This window comes from Apodemus sylvaticus, chromosome 1 (assembly GCF_947179515.1).
Source record: "Apodemus sylvaticus chromosome 1, mApoSyl1.1, whole genome shotgun sequence".
NCBI classification, from domain to species: domain Eukaryota; kingdom Metazoa; phylum Chordata; class Mammalia; order Rodentia; family Muridae; genus Apodemus; species Apodemus sylvaticus.
This window is the reverse complement of record NC_067472.1, coordinates 99,062,526-99,081,516: the sequence shown is the minus strand read 5'-3', so window position 1 is coordinate 99,081,516 and position 18,991 is coordinate 99,062,526. Positions and strand designations below refer to the sequence as shown.

General features: G+C 41.3%; 1 protein-coding gene across 2 annotated transcripts in view; it reads left to right on the top strand.

The window, feature by feature from the left end:
* Syt9 (synaptotagmin 9) overlaps window positions 1-18,991 on the top strand; it is a 170,235-nt gene that overhangs the window by 61,513 nt on the left and 89,731 nt on the right. The window lies entirely within an intron of this gene.

The following is an 18,991-nucleotide window of genomic DNA, read 5'->3' as shown; positions in this document are numbered from 1 at the left end:
ACAGACTGAGGAAAATAGGACTTTCTTAGGCAGGGGAGGAACTGGTACTTTCAAGTTGCGTATTTCTTTATCCTGATCAGATTCCCTGAGGTGACTCTTGTCATCTTGTGTTTTCTGGAGGCCAGCATTGCCTACTTCATCTTGGCATCCAAAGGGACCCACTGTCACTATCTTTATCCAACTCAGGCACTGATCCAATTTGGGATTGAGCCTTGAGTGAGCCAAAGATGTTTTTGCTCAAGAAGAGGACCCCCGATTTATGTTCAAGAAGAGGACTCCCAGATCTCTATCCCAGAACCAAATATCCCCATAGTATGGCTCTTCAGCCTCTGACACATTAATGACTGAGGGACTTCCCCATCCTTTATTCCCTCTCTCCACCCTAAGTCCTTGGGTCAGCTTTACCATGGCATCTAAGTAGCAAAAGTGTGGCCAAGGTCATGGTGGCCTCTATCTGCACATCTGGAAGGAAGAGACACTGTAGAGGATAGCAGTAGATAAAACTGAAATGATTTGTGATATTGGGGAAAGGAACAGAGCTCTTCAACTTGAAAAGCTATAACATTTGAAAACCCAAAAATGGATACTGGAAAAAGCAACAGTTATCTTTATTTCCCAGCTGCCAAAATCAGGAAGCAACTGAGGAGGCTTAAACAAACTAGATAGGCTGCTCGTAGTAAGATATGAGTGTCTCCAATCAGCTCCCCACCCCCACGTGGGGCACTTAGCAGATCTATGTGAGTACAGAAGTGTCAGCCATGATGATGAGCTCTTAGGAGCTCTGGTGCCAGCATCAGATAGGGAGCATTGTTCACACTGTCCAGCCAGACTCTGTAATGCTCTGGCAAGCAGTCATAAACTAGATGGAGAAGTTTCAGGAAGGTCAGTGGGGATCCTTTGGAGTTGCCATCTAGGGGTTTTATGGAGAGCAACAGCATATGCACAGAGGCTGACCACAGTCCAGATAAGGCAGGTCCCTGGTGGAAAGGTCTCTTCACAAAGGTTCCTGTGGGGCAGGAAAAGAGTGGCAGTCTACAGAGACCTTCAGCTCTGAGGTAAGTCTTCCAGAACTAAGAGTTTCTGGATTGCTGTTGGCAAATCCTGGGTTGCAGAGGAGTTAAGAAGAATGTACAATTCGTCAAGAATCATTTGTACAGGCTTTTGGAGAGCCACAGGAGAGGGGAGGTGCTATGAGTAGAATAGACTGTTTCAGAATCTGTCTCATAATTCTTAATGTGTCCAGAAACTGAGCACAGAGGTCTGAGATTGGCTAAGGTTCTGCTTTTATATGCAGAAGCACGAAATACCACATGTATGGTACATACCAGAAGAATAATGAACGGATAGTTTAACGAGCAGACGTGAAGAAGACAACTCTCTATAGTGTGTTCACCCTCAGTGTTCTGCTCCCACTGTCCCTTTCTCTGCCCTGAGCTTACTCACTTTGTGACAGCGTATTGAAGTTGGTTCCTACTGTCCATGGCCCCCTTTGAGTTGCCGTTCCACACTCAGAATTAATTATAACATGAAGGATGGAGATGAGTACAGCGGACTCGTTTGTGTGTTTTCATTGTTCAATATATAATAGATTAGCATTCTCTCTAGTTTATCCATTGATTTTCATTTTATGGGTAAATGTGTTTTGTTTGCATGTATGTTCATGTCTGGTACCTATGGAGGGCAGAAGAGGGTGTCAGATCCCCTGGAACTGGATTAACAGGTGGTTGAGAGCCACCATGTGGTTGCTGAGGACTGAATCACGGGGTCATCATTCTAGCCTGTTACCATTGTTACATTGATGGCATTTGTGTTATTACGTTGTTTGTGATCGTGAATAGCCTACCAGAGAATACTTTCATGTCTACCTGTAGATTATCAGGTACCACAGTCTTTGATTCTGTGTTCAACATTTCCAAGTGGTCATAAGGCCATTTCCACAGGGGCTCCTCAGACAGACCCCCCTGCTAGTGAGATGTGACTATCCCAAGTTCTGCACTGAGTTTCTCACCAGCTCTAGATCTCCTAATGCGGGTCAGTGTATATGTCTGTCCATGTGAAATATATGTAAGATTGCTTGCTTCTTGGCTGCCAAGGTTGGCCATCTTTTTATGTGTTGATTTATCATTCTAGCTTCCTTTCTTACATGCTATGCTGTCAGCATATTCTACTGTTTTGTTTTGTTTTGTTTTTTGTCCCCATGTTGATCTAGGTTTTCTTTACAGTCTGTATGCAAGTCTACGTTATATGCGTTATAATCGGCTGTCAGCTAATGGCAGTGTGTGTGTTAACTCCGTGGTGACTTCCTGTAATGTCTTATTTATGTGTGTGTGGAAGGGTGAATGGGTATGTACACATGCCAAGTGTAGAGGTCAGAGGACCACTGTGGGGAGTTGATCCTAACTTTGCACCTTACTGTCTTTGCTCTTTGCGATTGGGATTCATAATCTAGGTTAGCCTGTCCTTGAGCTACTGGATAATTCTGTTCCTGTTTCCAGTCTCACCTCATCTGATGCATGCCACCATCCAGCTTCTGGGGTGGAACTCAGGTCTCAGGCATACTCAGCTCATCCCTTTCCCCACTGAGCTACCTGTCTAGACCTAATGTGACCCTTTACCCACTGAGCTGTCTAGACCTAATGTGACCCTTTACCCACTGAGCTGTCTAGACCTAATGTGACCCTTTACCCACTGAGCTACCTGTTCAGATCAAATGGTGACCCTTTACCCACTGAGCTACCTGTCTAGACCTAATGTGACCCTTTACCCACTGAGCTACCTGTCTAGACCTAATGTGACCCTTTACCCACTGAGCTACCTGTCTAGACCTAATGTGACCCTTTACCCACTGAGCTACCTGTCTTGATTTAACGGTGACTTTTGATAGTTCTTATGCCTATTGTCATAAAATATATCACTGTTTTCCATTGTTACTGTATTCCAAGTAACATGCTTGTGTCTTAATTAAGAAATCTTAGTATGTTGTGAATATATTTCCCCTTTGTTTTCTGTGACCATCTTAAAGTTTATGTGTTTGAGATAGGGTCTCATTATGTAGCTCTAGGTGACCTTGAACTCACTATTTAGAGTGGATAAGGATTGCTTCAAACTTAGGATATTCCTGCTTCTGCCTCTTGAGTGCCTCCTGATTTCAGGAGGATGGTGCCATGCAAGGCAAAAGTTTTAAAGTTTTGACATATATATGTATATGTATATATACGTACAGAGAAATCCTGTCTCAAAAAACACATATTTGTGTGTGTGTATATATATATATATATAGTTTTTTGAGACAGGGTTTCTCTGTTTAGCCCTGGCTGTCCTCAGACTCCTCCTGCCTCTGACTTTAGAGTGCTGGTATTAAAGAGTTTTGCCACCACCGACTGCCAAGTTTTGACATCTTTATTATTTGAAATTAAAATATATTTAAATCACTTTGTCCTTTCTTCCCTCCTAACTCTTCTGTGTACATCCCTCATTCCCATTTCTCTCAAATTTATAGCCTCCAGCCTACTTTTTAAATTGTTGTCATAATAAACACACACACACATATATATACATATGCATATGTATATAGAGATATATTCACATGTATATGTATATACACATACATATGTACTCATACATATATGTATATGTATAAAATATGAATTTTGTTTTCCTGGAACTTTTTTCTGTCATCACGTAGCACAGGACCATCTTAAGTGGGTCACTGGCTCCCATTACAAGATCCCATGAGCTAATCAGCTAGCAGACATTGATTTCTCTCAGCTCTCAAGCCCAGGGTTGGCAAAGGTCACTTCTGATGGGGCTCCCTCCCTGCCTGCTTGTGTTTTCACATCATGAAGGGAGCCTGAGCTCCACCTTATAAGAAGGACACTACTCCCACCATGAGGCTCCACTAAATGACTTGATCTAAATCCAGCTACTGTTCAAACAATCCATCCAGTCTGCCATTATACCAGAGGATTAGACACTAGTTCACTTTATGCCACATCCACATTTATTTTTAAGTAGACAGGGGATTGCCTAGAGCATTTTCCCAGTAATGTGCAGTGTGGTGCATGCTCTGCATCTGTGGGTTTCCATACAGGAAGCCTCTGCTTCTGGATTCCTTTTCCACCCACAATTCTAGTGACTCCTTCTTCAAATCGCAGGCTTCACAATTGCTCTTATTCCAGAATCTAGAAAAGCAAACCTCATTTTCTTTTAGTTTAGTTTTAGCTGATAACTTAATTTTTTACCTATTTTTTAGAGCTTCGTTGTCAAACAAAAATTATTTCTTTCAGGATCTTAAATTTTACAATAAAATAAAGGTTTTTTCTTAAATAAATGTTTATTTTCCCCTTTCATTTTCAATTTTTCTTGACCACATGCTGATATAATTCTACAGTCTGCCCAGGGATTCTGAATCCTCAAATTCAACTGAAAATATTTTTAAATGCATTTGTGCAGCACTGACATTGCATCATGTGTTATGTCCTAGAGGGATTGGGCAGAACGTTCTTCTAGCATGAACAAAGGTTCGTTCCTGGCTGGCTGGGAGTGTATGAAGTATATGGGACAGTTTGAGGAAAGTCTATACCTTCCTAGTCAGAATGTTCTTTCCATGCAGATAGTCTTTATTTAAAGTCTTGCCTTCAGGCTTTGTGGTTTTTCTACATAAAGATTTTGCCAGGCTTTTGCTAGATTTGTTCGGAGTTACCCATTTTTGTTTCCTTAAATGGTAACTTATAAAATAGCATTTCTCACTATTACAGGTATATAACTGTAATAGTTTGTATTTCTTATAAAGCCCTTATTTCTTATAGGTGCTTCTGTATTTTCTTTGTAAATAATCAGGCATGTATGAATTATGATGGTTTTGTTCCTTTCTGGTTTGTGCCTTTTTATTTCTTAGTCCTTTTGATTTTGTCATTGACTAATATACAGACTAGGATATCCAGGAGGGTGTGAAATAGTAAATACGGGATAAATGCCGGCATCTTTGACTTGTTCTGTATTTTAGATATTTACACTCCTCTATAGTTTCTCCTAGAGGTATTTTGTGGATGCATTCATCATATTCAGGTTGCATCCCTCTGCCAAGTATGGTATCTTACACCATCAATTCCAGTGCTCAAGAAACCGAAACAAGAGAATCACAACTTGGGTTGCATCATGAAACTCTGCCTCAAATAAGAAGTCTCTCTGTTCCTAGTGGACTGGCGTCAGGACTATTAGGAATGGTTGTCCCTCTCTCAAATGATGTAATTCTGAGAGACTCCTTTAATCTACTATGATGGTCAATAATGTTGATCAGTTTTCTGATCTTCATTCAATCTTATGTTCCTACATTAATCCAGCCTTGCTGTGATGTGCTGCCTTTTCTGACCTCTGCTGAGTTCAGTTTGCTGGTGGGTTCTGTATTGATGTGTGTGAATGGTACACAGAGTGCTGCTTGTGTGCTGTTCTTGTTCGCTCTGAAAGCCAGGGAGTTTGTACTTCTTCGCTTGTGTTGGAGGACTATTTTGGACCTTCTATTCATTCCTGCTTGGTGCCCCTGGAGGCCTTGAGGTTTATTTATCTCTCTCCATGATGTAGGCTCCCTTAAGTGTCTGGCTTCTCCTGAGGTTCTCACAACAAAGAAGTCAGGAGCACGAATCTGGGCTGTCTGGTTCTTGGACTGTCCCAAATGTGTCTTTGTTTTGAGATTGTTTTTTGAAGGTTATTTTTCTGGGAATACAAATTTAGGTGAATAAAATTCTGTTTGATTTTGGTAATGTGATGCAATAATTCCATTGTTTCCTTCTTTTAAAGTCAATATTTATTCTGCCATTTATTACTTTGTCTGTCAATTTTCCTTTCTTTATTGACCTCTAGAGCTTCCTTTCCTCCTTAGTGTTCTATACTTTAATTATGACATTGCTAATTAGGCATTTCTTGTTGTTTATCCTGGTCAGAATATAGCCCTAAATCTGAGCATCTTTACTGAATCAGTTCTGGAAAATTCTTAGCTACTTATTTCTTACCATTACCTAATATTTTTATATTAGGCTAATTTATTTGATCATCCCTTCCCCCTCAATATTCTTTCCATTTCTTTGATACATATATATGGATACTCATGTATAGATATGTATGTATGTATGTATGTATGTATGTATGTATGTATGTATGTATTTCACCATTCCATATGCAGTTGCTTTTGTATTCTATTCCCCATGGCTTTGACTGTAATCTGGAAAGCTCTGGTTCTTTCTCTTGGCATTTTCATTGACTAACAATGGATCTTACTGCCTATTTTATTTGTAAGTGTAGGTTTATGTTTCTTGAAACTTTATAGAAAGTTTACTGTGTGCATTTAAAATACATTCCTCCAACCATGATTCAAAATTGTGTCCATAAGATGCCTAGATATACTGCCAACATGGAACAGTTTAAACTAAATTTGAGCTTTAGAGTTTTGGCTACTAGTGGTTTGTATTATTGGTTAGAAACTAGAGGGGTTTTATTTCCTCTCCTTTTTCTAGGGCAAGTACAAGACTGGATGAAGTCCACTACCCACCTGTTCCATTTCTTTTAAGAATGTGACGTTCAGGCTTTGGGAATGTAGCTTTAGAAGGATTGTCTCAAAGTCCTGTGGCTACCAGGAGTTAACACTAGAGTTCATTCCCTTCCTTCAGCCCCAGCTCCAGGGCTTACTCACCTCTATGGATTCATGGTTATTGTGCCTGTCACTGAAGAATTCTATTTCTGCCTCATTAGCTCTGCTGTACACTTAGATTTTATAACCAAGTGTTACTTCTTACCTGGAGGAGTTTCAGTGAATACTTGCCTTAATGTTGGAAACTGCTTGAAGCTTGTTAAAAAAAAAACATTTTTTTTTTTTTTTACTTCTACTGATACCATGTGCTTATTATGCTTGCTTTATCATCAAATTAACTTCTACACGTCCCACAGTTTAATTCCTCATCTGGCAGATGAATCTTAGATGGAGTCCCCATTAAGAGGCTCAGGCAGGGATTCACAGTTGGGTAGCAGTTGGGTGGCAATCGGGCTTTGCATCAGTCACTCTCTAGTTCACATGGTGGGATATGTGACTTTGCCTGCCTGTCCCCTTTGCCAGCTAGCTCCTACCCAGCAATGAGACCCCATTTTAAAGATCTGAGTCAGGACTGGGGAAAATTTCTGATCTTTACTTTCCATGTCACTCTGCACTTCCACCATTATATGTGCCGTTTTTCTTCTGTGCAATGCGTCACTTGTATTTCTTCCCTGATTGACTATGCTGTTTGGTGTAGAAGCCAAGTTCAACTTGTTCCTAATGGGTACCCCACCTCCAAGATGGTGTCTAAAAGTAAGATATTTAAGTTTACTTTTATGATAGGATCTTACTGTGTAGACTAGGCTAGCCTAGCATTGGCAATCTCCCTGCCTCAGCCTCCTGAGCATTGGGATTAAAGGTATATGCCACATGATAATTCAAGACCATCTTTTATCATATTAAGATAGTAAATAAAATAAAGTTCCGTGTGAAGGACTCATTTGGTGAGGCTCTAAGGATGCTGGAGCTGAGGATGATATGTTTTGGGTGGATCCATGATCTAATTAATCCCTATTAATGTTTTTTATTCCTCAGGAGAGATTGTGGACTTAATAAATATTCATATTAAAATAAAATTTAATCTTCATGCTTTCCTGGGAAGGAATAAAATTGAAATTATAGAGTGCAAAAATGATAGGTTTTGCTCTTATCCACAGAAACCAGATCAGTAATAATAAAATGGACCTTGGTGGGGATTTTTCTCATTAGAGCAAGAGGAGAGTTCCTGCCAAAGGTTAGCAGGAACACTGACTACCAGGCTCATGCCCTTGAAATGTACTTCTGGATCCCTACCATACCAGCCTAAAGTACTCCAGAGATCACTTTCTTGGTGATCTGATTCTGTGGTCATCTCAGTCTCTTCCTGGGAGAGGATGTCACAGTTCTCACCCGGTGACAGTGGAAGGTAGGAGATGCCCTTTCTGCTAACATGGATAGAGGGCAGTTCAGAAAAGGGCATGGCACAACATAGTCTGTTATATTTTTTTTAATACTTTAATGTCCATGTTTCCATTGCATTTTACTTACTTAGCCATTCCCAACAGTTTATAATGACCAGTTTTGGAATTTCTGTATATTTTCCATGATCTTCCGACCTTTTTCAGATCTGATAGAGGTGGGTATGTGGTTCTGCCCAGACTGGACAGGATGTGAGGAATGACCAGAGTGTGGATTCTGCATGGTTGAATACAGGTGAGGCAGGGACACTCTGTAACCAGAGCTTACTAGTTAGAACATACACCATTCTATTGTTCTGCAACATACAAGCCATGATCATACAGTTTTACAACAGTGTCACATCATATCTGGTGTGCTGGCAGATGGTGTCACCAGGCAGGAGGGCAGGGCCCGGGGAGAAAGGAGAGCAGCTGACGTGTAGCATTGATGATTCACGCGCTGTGATCACTCTCAGTGAGCCTGATTTCAGGATGCCAGTGTAGACAGCATTGAAAGCAAAGTTGGGAGAAGAGGCTGGCAGTTGGCTTTTCTGGCTGGTTCCAGTTTAGGATATCACTACCTGTGGGACTAAACATCCTAAGGACTACTTGGGTCACTGACCCTAAGGACTGGAGAGTCCTGTAGAAAGCCCTGGTTTGCAATTGCTGCCTGGGAAGCCAAGTTTCATCTAAGTGGCTGTTGGGAATCTGGCCTCCGATGGGGTGTACTGAGCTGTGTCTTTGTGAGAACCCACTGACTCTCAGCCTGCATTTGTTTTTATACCCATTACCCATCAGACACAAAATCACCCAGCTCTTTGGACTACTTAGATTGAGAAATGGCAGAAAGAGCAGCAAGATGGAACACTGGAGACAAAGGGGACAAAGCTCCAGGCCTCTTACACTCAGACCCCCGGGGGCTTTCATCAGAGTTTGGTCATTAGGTAGGTCATTAGCAGGTAACTTTTTAGATCAGTGTTTCTCAACCTGAGAGTTGTGACCCCTTTGGGCTTGAACAAGCCTCTCACAGGGATCAGATATCAGATACTTATATTACGATTCATAGCAGCAGCAAATTACAGTTATGATGTAGCAACAAAATAATTTTATGGTCAGTGGTCACCACAACATGAGAAGCTGTATTAAAGGGTCTCGGCATTAGGAAGGTGGAGAACCACTACTGTAGATAGAGCCTCTAATGCAGGCAACAGTGCATATGATGCATGAATATCCTTTTAAAATAAAATTCAACATACACCAGTCAGTTCAGAACTTAGTTGACTAAAGAGGACATTATCTTTCTTTTTTTTACAGAATTCTGTATGTCCCTTGACTGTCCCTCAGATCTTTCCTGGAGGTAATCAATATACTGAAGTTCAGATTTATGGTTCCTTCATTTTAAAAATTATTTATCATATAACAATAGGTTGCCCAGCTTTGCCTATTCTTTAAATTTATTTCAGTGAAATAACATTTGCTGTATTATTCTCTAAATTATGTTAAACATTCTGCTACTAGAATAATTGACCTTCAGGTACATAACCATAGTCTTTTGAACTTGATTGAATTTATCTGTTGTTTAGGGGTTGTGTTTCTTCTATGAGACAGGGCATCTTGTGACACACACTGTCTTTGATCTGGCTGTAGAACTAAAGATGACATTGAGCACCTGCTCTCTGTCTTAGCCCCGCCCCACCCCCACTCCTAGTGTTGGGCTTGTAGGCACGAGCCTCCATGCACAGCTTTATTTTCTATAGTGACATTTTAGCATCTGTTGTACAACACACCATAATTTATGCATTTGAATTACTAAGCTTTTCTACTTCGGAAATTATTGCCATCATAATCCTTGTATATATTTCTATTAAGTAGGGGCAAGAATTTGTTCAGTGTATGTACCTAGGAATGGACAAAGACAAATCTTAAATTGTCTGGCCAGCTTACAGTACCACCACAGGATCAGGCCTGCTTCATACTGAATTCTTCTGCCAGTCAGTATTGCTACACACTGTGTCTAATAATTTGATTACAGATAGTTGCATTTTATCCATTGATAATTGTAGCATGTATGGATAAGGAACATTTTGTTGGTTTGCCTCTGTGTGTGTGTGTGTATGTGTGTGTGTGTGTGTGTGTGTGTGTATCTACATGCACATGTCAAGACACATATGTATAATGGGGAACAGATGTCCACATCCCAAGACTGTACTGTTATCTACATTATCTTTTCTAAGACAGGGCCCAGGGTTTCTCTGTGAACCAAGTACTCACTGACTAGACTTTTTGGACACTGGGCTCCCAGATCTGCCAGTTCTGGCCCTTCCCTAGTTGTTAGGATCACAGACATGCGTGACTACTGTCAGCTTTTATGTGGGTGCTAGAGATCGGAACTCAGGTCCTAATGCTGCCATAGCGAACACTATGCTTCCGGAGACACCTCCCCAGCCCCCATCTTGTTAGTCCTTTCCTTCCTGATTCTTTTGATGCCTCCTGTCACCCTATCTTTATTACTTGTGTCATTGTGTTTTCTAGGACCAGTTATTAATCTTAAAAGAAATGCTTTGAAGTGTTTCACCGTTAGGTGACACGTCGAATTTAGACTTTTTGAAGACCTGAATGGATGTTGAATTTTTTATATGATTTTTCTGAATCTATTGTATTAAGCCTACAAATCGCATCTTTTATCTTTTAATGTGTTAAAAGACTGTTCTTTAGTTTTGTTGAATAGTTTTTCTGATTTATTGTTCTTCATAAACAGAAACACATGAGTGTGTGTGCAAACGTGTTTTTCTGTTAATTAGTTTCACAATGTTTAGATTTTTGCAACTAGGCTCACAAATGAAACCAGCCTGTGATTTTATTTTCTTCATCTCTGTTCAACTAGTCATCTAATCTGGTTTTATATATGATCCTTTAGAATGAGTTGTAAAGCCAGGCATGGTTGCACATTCGTGTGATTCCTGCTACTAGGGAAGCCGAGGCAGTTGCTAGTCAGCCTGGGCCACATAGAGCAGGTCTTTAAATATTAAACCAGTCAACAAGTTAGGGATCCTTGTGTCCTTTCCTCTTCTCTTGAGGATTTTGTACAATATTAAATCATGTTTCCCCACAGTGTTTAGTGGAATGTGGTTTGTAGTGTTCTAGGTCAGATGAGGGAAATCATTTAGCTACATTGATGGCTGGGAGACCAGGGCCAGCTGTTTTCTTGGCTTTCCTAAGGTGCTGGTGGTTTAGACTTGTTTGAGAATTCATCTGTTTTAAATGTCTCAACTGCCTTGCTGTGTTTGGTGTCTGTAGCAACACTTTTCTCCTTCCTAATGCCATTCATCTTTTTCTTCATCAGACCCCTGGACCTTTGTGGTCAGCATGTCAGATTCTTCTGGACACCAACTATTTTATTCTACTTTATTTTTGTCTTCCAAATTTTTAAGCCAATTTTTCCATTGTTATCTAAGTATTTTCATCTTTAGTAATTTTCAGTCTTCAACTATTAAAAATGTACATTTAATAACTAGGACTTAGTGTTGGGAAAATGGCCAATTTCTTCCTTCTTACATATCTTTAACTTTCTGGTGCCCTTGAAATAGCCTTTTATATCAACTACGGAGATGCATTCAAGCCTTTTCATTCTCTGCGAAGTACTGATATAGCATGGGTCCACAAATCCTGGTATTTTGTGTTTGCATCTTATGTCTAATGTGACTTGTGTATTATTTTAAAATGTTCTGTGCTTCGGTTTTAGTGGATTATTGTAACAGTGTGCATGTGGTTAGAGGGCATGGTTTGCTTTACCGATGGGTTACTATCTCTTGAAATTTGGTGCATGTTCTTTTTACATGTTGGACTTTACAAAGGTGCTGGATACATTTAAGAAGGCCAACACCAGCCGGGCGGTGGTGGCGCACGCCTGTAATACCAGCACTCTGGGAGGCAGAGACAGGTGGATTTCTGAGTTCGAGGCCAGCCTGGTCTACAGAGTGAGCTCCAGGACAGCCAGGGCTACACAGAGAAACCCTGTCTCGAAAAACCAAAAAAAAAAAAAAAAAGAAGGCCAATACCTTACTTTCTCATAGTGACTGACATTTCTGTCAGTCTCACATACCAATTATTGGTAAAAATATGGTTAGAAATTTTCTACTGTATTAATGGATTTTCAGTTCCTTCTTGGTAGTTCTATCAGCTTTTGCTTCATATACATTTAAAATTATAATAGTAGCACCTTTTTGTTTGTGGCCATTTGGACTGTGTGTGTGAGTGCTAATCTCTGTGTGTGAGTGTTTATGTATGTCTCTGTGTGTATCTGTGTGTATCTCTGTGTGTATATGTCTCTGTGTGTATCTGTGTGTACACATACACATGCATACATAAAGGCCAAAGGTTATTGTGAACTGTATTCCTGTTTCTCTTCCCCTTTTGTTTTTACTTTATTTATTGTTATTGTGTTTGTAGCATAGGTGGGGTGGTGTATACATCTCATAGCTCACCTGCAGAGATCACAGGACAACTTTTGAGAGTTAGTTCTAGGTGTTGAACTCAGGTGCTCAGGCTCAGGCTGTGCGGCAAGCATTTTTGTACCCATTAGGCCATCTCACTGGCCTCTCCCTTATTCTTAGACAGGTCTCTTACTGGTAAGGAGTTTACCAGTTGGCTATCCCGGCTGGCCATGAGCGGCCCCCACCCCAGCATAATCCTGTCCTGTCCTGCTTCTTCTGCCCAATGCTGAGGTGCCAGGTGCGTGCTGCCATCCTTAGCTTTCTATGTGGATGCTGGGGGCTGAACTCCGTTCCCAGGCTTCCAGGTGCAAGTACTTTACCCACAATGATCTGCTCACTGAAGCATTCGTCATTATTTTGTGTCTTTCAGAAATAGTTTTCCCCTCAGATGTACTTTGGTATTCATAGAAGACAATTTTTTGCTTACTGGTTTTTTTTTGTTTTTTTTTTGATTTTTGGGTCCCCCCCCCCCCAGACAGGGTTTCTCTGTATAGGGTTTCGCTGTCTGTCCTGGAACTCACTCTGTAGACCAGACTGGCCTCAAACTCAGAAATCCGCCTGTCTCTGCCTCCCAAGTGCTGGGGTTACAGGCGTGCGCCACCACCACCTGGCTTTTTTGCTTACTTTTATCTTGTATTTTCCCTATATGTGTACATTCCTAGTGCCCCTATATTTGAAAGGTAAATTTAATTAAGTTGAATTTAAAAATAATTCCATTCTGAACACACTAATATCTATGTCTTTGCCTTCTCCATTAGGGAAAATGCTCTTTAAAGCAAATCTTGTGACTTAGCACAGCACATTTTTGTGTAGATGAATGAATCAGAAAAGGAAAGTTGTAGCAATACGCTCAATGTATCGTACTTTGGACTGCTTGGAAGCAGAGGCTGAGAGGGATATTGTGAGGAGCTAGGGTCTCAGTGTCCAGTGGTGGCTTACAACTCTCTGGGGCTCAAGAGTACCTTGAATTTCTGGTCTTTTGTTCACCTCTTGAGTACTGGAATTACAGATGTATGCCACCTTGCCTGGGTTTTACAGTGCTGGAGAGTAACCCAGAATTTTGTGCATGTAAGACAAGCACTCTGCCAACTGATCTGCATCACCAAAGTTGACAGTTATGCTTGTACTAGGGATTTTTGTTTGAGCAACTACTCTTTGATGAAACCAGTAAAAATGGATAGAAATTAGAAAAGTTAGGGCAGAGAGCTGGGGAAGGCAGATCATGGGCAAGCTGAGTCTAGGAGAACCGGAACATGAAGCAGAAGTATTCCTCTCTGAGGCCAGGGGGCTATAGATCACCTCAAAGGGGAGAGGGTACAACTTGCCAGTCATTTTAAAGATGCTTCCCATGAGCTAAGAGTAATTATCACAAGATCAAGGCAGCATGTGCTCTGAGCATGTACAAGAAACAGCATCTGAGGAATATACAAACCAGCATTGTCAAGATCTAAACCTGGCACAGTAGTGGCATGGACAGAAAGACCGGCAAGGGACACAGGCAGGACTATGTCTCACATCACCTCTGAGATGGAGGGCAATGACTGAGATGCTGAGCAGAGAGCTTCTTACCCTTTCCCCCATCCCACCTCCCACCCTACACTTACTTTCTAGGCCAGTCGGCTTGCCCTGGGGAGCTGCACAGTGAGCTGGCTACTTCTGAGACAGAGGCAGGAAGCAGGAGTGGGTTCTACATAGCTTCCCACCCACAGTTCCACTGTTGCATGGCTGAGGACTTGGGCCAAGTGGAAAAACTTTATATCTTGCAACAACTCATGGAGAACTCAATAGATTTGTCAAGGACAGCAATTTCATCTCTGAAGAAAGGCGACACTGGCCAGGTAGATCATACCCCTGGGATGAGCTCTAATGATCTTCTAACCTTGGAAGCATTGCTGTTCAGAACAGCAAGCCAGCTTCCTGACAGAAAGCCCCCTCCCTAGGATTGGCGTATGCTTGCTTGGAAAATGAGTTTTGAGCCTTTGGAGAGTCTAAGCAGTCTGTGGTGTTTACAACACTGCCTTACTGTCCAGTAGCTAAGTGTGGTCTAATTCTGACAGATGGCTCTCCAGGGAAATGTTCCTTCAGATTGGATTATGCCTGCATGCTGAAATGCTCTAATTAAGGGGAGTCTAAATAAACATGGTGGGGGAGTGAGGGGAGCTGTGTCTTAGGAAGATGCTTTGGAAAGCAGCCATGTTTGCAGTCTATCTCCCCAGCCCCACTCTCTGGCTAGTGGGGAATCTAGGCCACTGCTCTGCTAAAGACAGGAAGCACTGGGTCAGTGGCCAGTCAGCCTTCATTTCTTTGGAAGTCCATCCTCTCCAGCACATCCCATCTGGTTTCTTCCCTGGTTAGCTGTCGCAGGGTGAAACATCCAGAATACATGTTAGTATTAAGATGAGCTTGACTGACTTTTAAAAATTCCAACTGACCTACAAATTCAGCTATGCCACACATCATTTCTCTTAGAAGCTTACTACATTGGTTTGTAAATTATTTAACACTGAAAGATACTGTTTTTTTTTTTTAAATAACATTTCTCCTTCCCTTCCCCAAACCTTCCCTTTTTTTCCTCTTTCTTTTCTTCCTCTGGTCGCTTTTCATTTTTTTCCCTTGTGCTGTCTGTAAAACTCAGGGTCTTGCACATGTCAAACTGCACCTTAAGCCTTCTATTATGTTTTTTTTTTGGGTTTTTTTGTGTGTATGGATGGATGCATGGATGCGTTTGTGTGTGTGTGTGGGGGGGTGATGGAATGCATGTGGAGGTCAGAGAAAAACATTAGTAAAAAGTTCTCTCCTTTCTCTGTGTAGGTTCTAGGGGTTGAACTAAGGTCTTCAGGCTTGTCAGCAAACACTTTCCTTCCCCCAACCTTCTAAGGTCCCCCCTACCTGCTAAGCCATACATGCCGCCAGCCACTCATTACCTTTCAAATATTTACCAAGTTGAAACCTAAATCACTCCAGGGGAAAGTACATCCTGGTGTCAGATATGTGTTGGATAGATTTTTACATAGCTGGCTTGAGGGGAAAAAAATCTACCTTGCAAGTCAAAGAGTGACTTTTAGGTCAGAACATGAACTCTGGTTCTGTCTCTTAGCCTTTACTCTTATACTCTCTAGATGGAGGCAGCATTTTCAGCAGTGAGGGCCAAATGGGTGCTATTGTTTTGAAGATTAAAGGGGAGAGATCAAAATAAATTGCACAGAGGACTTACATGTGCAGTTGGAACTATGGCAGAGCTGCCAGTGAATGTTCCAACCTCCTTGGAGGACATAACATTAAAGACAAAAAGGTAGGTTAGGAGTTTGTCTAGAAAAGAGGGACGTCCACAACAAAGAAACTGGGCGTGTAAAAGCCCTGCAATAGGAAAAGTGTTGTCAAGTCCAGAAACACAACCATGCAGGGTGATAAAAAAGAGAATCAGTGGGAAGACGGACAAGAACTCAAACCCAGTCAGTAAGGAGGGAATTGTAGTCAAGGGTACACATTTGGATCTTGATGAGTCTTTTGAAGAATTTTGAGCCACCCAGTAACACGAATAGATATGTCTTCGTAAAACATTACTCTATAGCTACATGCAAAATGGACTCACTCTGAGATGCAAAGTCAGCATGTTGTCAAAGGCTAGAGGGAGAGGGCTAACTCTCTCCAGTGTGGTGGTCACAGACAGGAGGAAAGTGGCAGATTCTAGATGCATTTTAAGGCAGTCTTATTGAGGGATAATTGCCATCCAGTAAAGTGCATATGTTTGAAGTATGCAACTTGACAATATTTGACATGTGTATACATTTGTGAAAGCATCCCTCATAATCAAAGTAATGAACATACTCTTTACCCCAAAACTCTGTGTTCCTTTGTAACCTCCCTGCCTCCACTGCCTGACACCCATCTCCAAGCCCTTAGGCAACAGGATCTGTTTTCTGTCACTCTGGATTAGTTACCGTTTCCTAGGATTTATAAAAGTCAGAATCATACAGAGTTTGCATTAGCCTCTCCAGTCAGAATAATTACTGTGGGATTTATCCATCCTGATGTGTGTCTCTGTAGTTCCATCCTTCCCCTGCCTGGTACAGTTGCATTGCAGAGATGTCCCTACTGCTGGCTGCTGGAGAGCCTCGCTTGTCCGTGAGCACTGGCTTACTTTCAGTTTGGGTTGTTACAGATAAAGTTGTCAAGAGCGTTATGTTTTATAGAGACACCTTTCACACACTCACCTTGGAACAGAAAGCCTGGGTCATGTTGTAGGCCCGTGTTAGGTTCTCCAAAGCTGTGGCTTATGCTTTTATCCTCTCAGCACTTGCTTTGGAAGAGGAAAGTCCTCATTTTTGGTAAGTCTATTTTATTAATCTGGCCTTTATTTTGAATGTTCTTTTTTAGTAGTGTGTCAAAGGAATCTTTATGTAACCCAAAGTCATATAGTATGGCTTCCTGTTCTTGAAGCTGTGTATTCTGACCTCCGACATTTATGACTTTGATCCACTTAAGCTAATTTTGATATATGGATGTAGTATGAGGTATGAATTATTTTTCGTGTGTGGTGTTCAATTGTCCCAGCAACATTTCTCAAAAATATTATACCTCATCCACATAATTGCCTTTTATGTTTTTGAAGAAAATTAACTAATCATATATTTCATTCTGGACTCTTTATTCTTTTCCATTGCTCTATTTATCTAACTTTATTCCACAATATTTGAATTGTAGATTTGTTAAATCCTAAAGTCAGGCAGTCTGCATGCTCCAACTTTGCCCTACTTTTCCAGAATTGTTTTGGTTTTTCTACATTCTTTGCATCTCTGTATGTATTTTATAATCAGCTTATATATACATAATCTTTTGGGGATTTTGATTAAGATTACATCAAATATAAAATCAAGTGGAAACATTGAAGTTTCAAAAATACTGAGCCTTCACAGTCACATTCAGTACATCTTCTTCAATTCTAGTGGTTCACAGTTTCCTTTCTGGTGCTTTGGCTTTCAAACTGTGGCTGCATTTGTCACTGTAGATACTTAAGACCATTTCTTGAACTGGAGGAGCCATCTACCCTCTGCCTGGATTCCTGTGCTCTGCCTTAGAAACTCTAGGTATGAGCTCCATCATCCACTTTCATCTCCCATCTCTCATAGATCAAGTCTTCACTGTTTGAAGCTGTGTTTTGGAAACCATTGTATCATTAAGGCCCCTCCCAAAAGATTGACCTTGTGTTAAATTTGGAAAAAGTCAAATATGGGAGATTTTCTGGCTTACAGCATGAACAACCTAAAGAAAGATACTGTGTTTAGTGAGTATCAGGCCTTCGGTAAAGCACAGGTAGGGTGTTTGTCACTGTCCATTGAGCCTGACTGCATTCAGTCCCCAGAGCCCACATGGTGGAAAAAAAGAACCAAGCCCTAAAGGTTGTCCTCTGAGTCCACGTGTGTGCCCTCCACCTCCCCGCCCCATGCACATATAATACATACATAAGCCATATGTAAAAAGAGAGGGTCTTTTATACATATGAAGGATAGATGAGCATAAAAAGGGAGCTTACAAGCAAGGCTCAAAGTAGAAACATAAATTGTCAGCATCCACTGTCTATGCCATTTTGGATATTAGACATTGGTAAAATGATTTAATATTATATAATTAATAATATAGATAATAAAGAAGGTAGATGTGGGATGAGTTCCTAAAGAATACTATGTAGAGTGTAATTGGAGGAGACCTTAAAGCAATCAGAAATGGGATAGCCCAAGAAGCAAAGTGGCCAACTATATTATGGGATGTTTCAAGGAAGCATGAGAGGGGAAGATGGGTTAAAAAAAAAAAAAAAACAACCTGATCTGATGTCACTTAAGAAAGGCTCAAAAAAAAAAAAAAAAAAAAAAAAAAAAAAAAAAAAACCCTTCTGGATCCTGAGACAGGAAAGTATTCAATCACTTTAGACAATGTCCAGTTTAAGGGAAGGAAGGGAAAAGAAACCAGAGAGGGTCCCCCTACTCCCCCCCTCCCCCCGGCCCTGTCCCCTGAGCTGATAAGAATTAGTTTGGCTGTAATTCTTGGGAAGTAAGAACAGATCTGGACAGTGGCAAGAGGGTGTTAAAGAGTAGGAGAAAGCCCGAGCCTGGGGATCCACTGGAAGTCAGAGCAGGCAAGGTCCAGGCTGCAGTGAGACCTGATGAGACACTGCCTGTGCCCCAAACAGAGGAGAGGACAGGTGTATTTATGCACCCAAGCAAGAAGGGCAGTAAAACCCAAGCAACATGTCTGTCTTTACAGTAAAACGTGACAGGGCTGTGGGCACAGTGCCCCGACTCCCCCCCCTCCCCCCCAGCCAGGGAGCTTGTAGTCCTTGTGAATGCTTGTGGTTTCTTTTATTTAACTACCAAATACTTTTCTTCCCTTCCTCTTCCTCTTCCCCTTCCCCCTTCCTCCCTTTCTCCTTTCCCCTTTCCTCTTCCCCCTTCTGTCCCCTCCCTCTGTCCCCTCCCTCCTTC